This window comes from Pezoporus flaviventris, unplaced genomic scaffold (genome assembly GCF_033815535.1).
Source record: "Pezoporus flaviventris isolate CSIRO_AGI_PZ_B2104156 unplaced genomic scaffold, CSIRO_AGI_Pfla_v1 ptg000007l, whole genome shotgun sequence".
Taxonomy (NCBI): Eukaryota; Metazoa; Chordata; class Aves; order Psittaciformes; family Psittacidae; genus Pezoporus; species Pezoporus flaviventris.
In genome coordinates, this window is record NW_026892555.1 from 51,354,828 (window position 1) to 51,361,985 (window position 7,158).

The window sequence follows — 7,158 nt, forward strand, 5'->3', positions numbered from 1 at the left end:
CCCGCCTTATAGCCTGGCCGCCCGCCCCGCCCCGCGTCCGCACCGCCGGGGCTCGGTCGCAAGCACACACCCCCCTCGCACACTTACGCCTGGGGACCTCAGTCACACGTGTCCGTTCTCGCGAAACCGCCCGCGAAGCCCCGGCGGGCCCGGCCGCGCGTTGCGGTTGATGCGCAGCGTGCGGCGAGCCCCCACTCCAGTGTCTTAAAACGTTCTGGGAAGGTGTAATTAATGAACTGAGACTTGAAAGGGAGAAGGGAAAGGTGAGTGTCCGAGATAACAAGGTAAAAGTGCGTGGGGAGAGAAAGCGTTACTGAGCTGATTCAGCACGCAGCTTTCCTGTGCGGCTGATATTTTCATGTGCTTTAAAGAATATAGGCTTCTGAGGCTTTCCTTGGGCATTTGTTATCCCCAACTTTGAAACTTCATGCCCGTGCTGATGTTTTTCGAGCTTCCGCTCCATATAAACACAGCAAATCAGCCGTGTTTGTAAATGAAACGAGTTCCCTCCTTGATAGGTAACCTAAGAGGTTGACTACTTTTGTCCTGCAGGAAGCCTTTCCACCTTTTTAATGCTCAGCTACCTCTTGAAACTAGCTTAAACTATGACAAACGGGTTGTAGAAATTCCTCAAAACGTTTCTTTAATACCTCAGGAAAGCGCATCCCCATTGGGCTTTCCTGTTTCAAGGTTTGTCAGGTTGCAGAGCTTGTATCTACAATGCTCCTTAACGAATATTTCAAGTAGGTAGCAGCAAGGAACGTGGTTTTCCTTGGAAAAGAACCAAAATAAATTGGTTGAGATGAGGGAATTTCAGTCAGAAGTGTCTCTCAAATGCGAATCCCTGCTTACAAGGCACACTGCTTATTTTTTAGGAAAACGTGCTTCTCTGCATGGAATTGCATGTGAAACTGTGCTTTAAAATACAATAGTAGGTGTGAGTTGCATGAGCAGAGTTAAGCTGCAAGTATGTTCTTCAAATCTGAGGCAGCTGCTTGCCGAGTTCAAACTTCAGCTTGGTTGGCTGGTTGCTTTTATGGATTGGAGTAAACAAATTCAGGGAAATAATAAAAAAATTCCATACTCATAAAATAAAGGTATTTCTTATCACATAACCCTATGAGAAGGCATAGCAATTTATATTCAAAACACAGGCAAACAGGAAAAAACTGTGGGTTAAGAAGATAAAAAATGAGTAATTTCTGCCGTAAAACCTTATCAAAGGCCTTCGAGACTGCAAATAAATAACACTCCACATCTGTACCTTCCAACAGATCTGTCGTTTGCTCACACCAGGCACTTCTTAAATTTCAGGACAGGCAAGGAGGAGGAAAGCAAAACATCTGTGGAGGGAAAAGTCAACAAATTTCAAGAGCCAGAGTGTCATTTGTTCTAAAATCATAGAGGTCAGGTTAAGGAATCCTCTGTGCAGGATTACAAGTACCAGTTGGGAGCCAAGTACAAAGGAAAGGCAAAGAAGGAGCATCTGTGCAACATAAAATCCTGCCAGCTTCCAGCTTTATAACAGCATTTAACCATTTCTTCAAATTGCAGCATGCTGAAGAGTGCTGTCTGACATCCATGCAGTGATAAGTACCAGTTTATTATTACATGCATTTATCCCCATCAGAATATTCCATTCCATTCAGAGCTAGAGAACAAATCTTGAGATCCAGCTCTGGACTTTATCATCTGACTCAATTATTACAGTTTAACTAAACAGCTCTGTGTACAACTTGTAACTCAAATATATACGTTGAATTACTCTGCAGGACTACATCACTGTTTTTCAGTGTTCATTATAATCATTCCCTAAGAAAACAGATTCTTCTCAAATTTCATCTGAGTACATACCTTCTTGGAGAAGATGGTTACTGTGGTCCCTTTTCCACAATTCATTGCTAGGAATTACAAAGTATCAGGCAATCATAATGTCCCCTGGTTCAAGACATGGCACTATTAATATAATTCTTTCCTAACCTGTGTTTCTAATGAATGATTATGACATTAGATGAGAATCTCAGCTTCTTAATCAAGTATAACTCCACATTTACACCAAGTGAGTGCGCTGGGTATTACAAATTGAATATTAGAAATTTCTTAGTCTGTGACAAACTAATCCAATGAAAAAATGGAACGCCGTGGTACAGGTAAGATCTTGAATCAAGATCTTGAGTTAAGAAGTATGTGTGAGAATGGAAGTATTTTAGGGTGCTGCACTTTCATGCATGTTTATACAGTCCCCCAAAACCATCTGTATAAACAGGAACTGAGCACTGCTAAGACAAGAAAAAAGCTATTTGTAAATATGCAGAGAATACTCAAGCAGTTATAGGGAACTTCTTAAAATCTTGTTTTCTCTCTCACCAGTTTTCATGAATTAGGAAAGGGTTTAATGTTTCATTTACAAAGGAATGGAAAATCCTGATATTTAGGATGATGTAGCACAAAGTGAGTATGTTAATCTAGCCATCTGTGGATAGCAACCTATGGATAAAAACATTGCCTTTGGCAAAAAAGAAGATTTGGGAAAATTAAAACTAGAGAAAGCCCAATTACACAGAGTCTGAATGGATCCGCTCTGCTGTCCTGCGCCTAAGTAAACTCCAAGTGAACACCAAATATGTTTTTTCAGCTTTTGTCTGTGTTGCTGTGCTTAAGGCTGAACTATTGTGTTAATGGCAGGTTCCCTTCAGGCCCCTCAGGAGCATGAGGTCACCTCCTGACCCCAGAGGGCAGTGGGGGCACCCATAGCTGTCAGCAGTGCCGGGCTTTTCCTCATCCATAGTATTCAATAACTTCACATTCCACTATCCCACCTTACCACCCATCCCACTCTCAAATGATCATTTCTCCTGACCAGATACCAGGGCATACTGGGGGAAAAATTCCAGTGGTGAGGCACTGGCACAGGTTGCCCAGAGAAGCTGTGGCTGCCCCATCCCTAGTAGTGTTCAGGCCAGGTTGGAGAGGGCTTTGAGCAACCTGGTCTAGTGGATTGTGTCCCTGCCCATGACAGAAGAGTTGGAACTGGGTGAACTTTAAGGTGACTTCCAACCCAAACCATTCTATGGTTCTGTGGTTTCTACACTGCGAACACCAGAGACACAATACATTAACACAATTTGTGCTGGAATTGGGATAGGGAATTTGAAATAGTTTCCAGAAGAAGGCACACTGATAAAACCAGTTACTAATCCCACCCAGAACTACATTTAATGGCAAAGTAATTTTTTTTTTATCAATAGCTATATTGTACAACAAAGGGTCTCTAATTTTTAGCTGATTTTTGTTGGGCTCTTTTGCACACACCTGTTACCCAGTCTTCCTTTCTGTCCCATTATCTCATGAGCACTACCAAAGTGTTCTGAAAAAGCATTCTGGAAATAATTATCACTTGTAATCAAAGGAAAAAAAACAATACAATAAACTGCTGGTCTGCCTCTAATAAACATTCAGCCTCTACTAAAACTTGGTTTAGATAACTCTTCAGTTGTTCCCCAGAACCTTTCAAGTGCTTTTCTCTCTCCCTCGGAGAAGTAGGTCCAGAAGTTCCAAAATCTGAGCTGTGACAGACCAAAGAGAGGAGTAAATTCAAAGCAAAAGCCCCTTCAGAGCACAACCTGCGCACAACTTCTTCTCTGCGGAGGCACCACCTCCACAGCTTGACGGACTGGAAATGCAACCCAAGGAAAGAGGTATATGCAAGGGCATCTTCCAGGTCCCTCTTGGTGTTCCTCAGCTGGTAGCCTAACACTCGGCTTCAGCAGCAAAAGTCTTTGCCCTTTCTAATCGTGAAAGTAATTTCCAGCTGTAACTTGGAATGTATGTTATGACAGCTTGGCTCTTAGATGACAAATGCTTCCAGGAGTATTAAAGAGAATCTGCTCTTTTGGATGAACCTGGGAAACAGCTGCTCCAGGAGACTACACAGAACTGTTACAGAGTAGAGAAAAGGCAGAAGTGGATTTAATCCTTTCTGCCAGGCCAGCAAAAGCACTGCATAAGCTGCCCCTGGGTGTATTAGGTCCCTCAAGGGTTAGCCTGCTGCATGGTACAAGTTCTGCTGACCTCAGAAGTTGCCCGGACTTCAGTGCTCACCAAAGAGGAGGGCAGGTTCTGGGGAGAAGCAGGCACTTTAGGACAGTTTGGGTGCAAAAAAAGTCTGAGCAGAAGAAAATGAGAAACTGAATTCCTACTCTGCTCCCACAGCAGTAAGTCCCATAACACAGAGGGGTTTTAATCCTTGGGCTATTGCCCATGCCTGGTATATGTCTCCACCTTCATGCACTTCCACGTCCCTCACACTGACAGCACCTAGGTTTAGTGGTACCCTTTCTTCCCCACTTTCAAAGGGCTCTGAACACCCAGTCACCCCCTCCTATTACCAGCTATAACCTATCCCAGCTGCTAAAGGCAGTGAGTCCAGCCACCTCCTGCCAGGCCACTGAGAACAAGGTCCTAATGGCCGCAGCAAAGAGGCCAACATCCTCCTGCTGAGGAGATGTGTGTAGAGGTAGGAGAGTACGGAAGCAGTGTCACTGGCTGTTCTTGCATGGGGAATGTGCAGGGTCCTTCCCTAATCTCAGTAAGAATGGCATGCCATCAAATTGTATAATAAAGTGATTTAATAGTAAGACAATAATACAAAGAATAAGAAGAGGAATAGTGAGTAATTCTTAGATCTTTTCATCTTGGGAACCCTGCTTTCATGCAGCATCAGATAGACCCAATGCAAGCAACATAGTTGTCCCAGATAATTTTGAAATTAAATATGTCACTATCTCATTGTATTGTGGTAAACATATTGCATGCCTGGATCATGCCTAGGCTCCTAACAATGAAGATACTTCTTGTAACTCTTGTCTTTTTATAGCTACCAAAGCAGGAGATGCCAGTGGCAAGAGATAACTGGGTAGCAGGAAGCCATGCCTGCAGAGGGTGACATGGTTTGGAAATAGGTTCCACATTGCAAAATAAGTGGTGATGTTTTTCTGTTGGTAGGTTTCTGCTGTTTTCCTACTAGAACTGACTCAGCATCAATGGTGTTGAAGGCAAGACTGAGCATGTTTTCTGTGAACAGCTCACAGGCCAGAAACTGGGATTATTGTCCAACAGGAATGATTGGATGGTGTATGGTATTATCGTGAATTTATTCCTCCCCCAAAATCACAGTGAGTTCACATTATTTTTTCATTTGTTGAAAAAAAATGGAACCCATAGGCAGTAGGGGTTCTGTCACTGCCAGTAGTCAGCCACAACCCTTCCATGATGCAGTTCCCAGTCTGGGAATGGGATTTTTCCTTATATTTTGACAAAACTGCTTGCAAGATCTTGAAGTTTCCAGTGACTCATGCAGGCAAACAAACAGCCACAGTTACATTCTTAATGTGAAGAACAAGTGTTACAAGCAGGAAAAATCTCACCAATCATCTCCAAACTGATCTTGGACTTAAGGGAAGGAGTTGTGGGACTTGAAGGATCCAAACCCATCACTTCCGAATTTTTCTTAGGAAGGGGAAAGAATATGACTTGGACCTCACAGAGATGTGCAAGCTGAATGGCATTTGTGTTCCTAGCATCTCACATAGTTCTGAATGGATAGAGAGTTTATAAAATAACTCAGTTTATACTTTTAAGCCATGATTAATTTGTAAGAGCAGATTAAAGTTTATGACTATTTTCTTCCTTGTTTTTTTGCAAAAATAAATAAATAGGAGTTAATCAGTTAATCATACCCTCTGCTCTTTTTTTTTTTTTTTTTCATTTCTTCTCAGGTGCAGTCAGGTATGCAGCTGGGAAAAGATCCATAGGACATCCACGTTGTTCTGGTGGTTGAGCTTTTAACAGCAAGTGCTGAGATTTTGCTGCCCAGAGACATGTACCTGCCTGTGCAAAATCTATGTTAAAGAAAGGTATCTTGGTGTGAGATTAGCAATGTTTCACCACCTTTTTGGTAGGATATCTACAGGTAATGCAAGAATCAAAGCTTTATGAAAGCAGAAGGTGAAAGCCAGGTGCTTAAATAGGTGACCTTAGCCCAATTTCTAGAACAATGAACATCTTCAGTTGTCTTCTGTAGCTTTTAAAATGAAGTAATTTATTTATACACTTACACATGAATTTGGTGTCAGCTCTAAGCTTCTGTTATAGAAATTTGCCATAGAATCTAATTCAAGAGGCAATTTAACTTTATTAACGTGGGAGGAAAAATGTGCCTAATGCGAGCTATTTTTTAATCTTAACTGCCATTCTTGCTGTTGCAAAAAAGTGCCTGCCACCTATCTGGAAAGCCATTATTAGCAAACTGAATAATTTATCACCTCCAATTTTCAAGAAATTAGCTCTGCCTAAGACTGAAACCAGAAGCCATTTAAAAAATAATAATCTAAAGATCTATGTCAGGTTCCTAATTTGAGAAACAGTAGGAGTGTCCTAAGGTGAGGCTTAGGGACCACCATTTCAAAACCAGCACTAACTCTTCCTGTCTACAAAAGCAGGTGAATATGCCTTCCTACTATTTAATAGGTACCCTTACATGTATTTGAACTGAATTTTCATAGTGAATTAAAAAAGGACAATGTAGTTGGGAAATCTCTGTGCTTCACTTTTCTAATGCTTTTTAGAGAGGTCCTCTGCTGCTCTGACATTACCATTAATATATAAAATGGAAGCAGAGTTAATGCTCACATTTCGTCTTTGAAATTAACTCTGCATTATTTGAAGCATATGATCTTGAATTAAATACACTTACCTTGAACTACCTACGGGCAGTTATGGAATCTGTCTTTAGGTTGTGTTGAAAGGATAACCTGACTTGCAAAATAGGTGAAATCAGATGCCCTATTAATTCATAAATGAATAAATATGGGCCAAAGGACAAAGTTTATGGGGCAATCATAGTTTAATTACTCTCAAGTTAAATTGCACTGACTAGAACTCATTTTCTAATTCCCTTTCTACTTGAGTGCAAAGTCAGTGTTAAATGCTACCAAGTCTGACAGTAGTCTTTGCTATCCTTTTTGGTATTGTGTAAAGAAGCACTCAGCAGCGAGGAAGCTTTCCAACATATTGTAATATCTAGCAAGGTATCAGCTCCACTTTAAAAAGAATTATAATTAAAAATTCATGAGGTACTGGAAATGTTTAGGGTTAGGG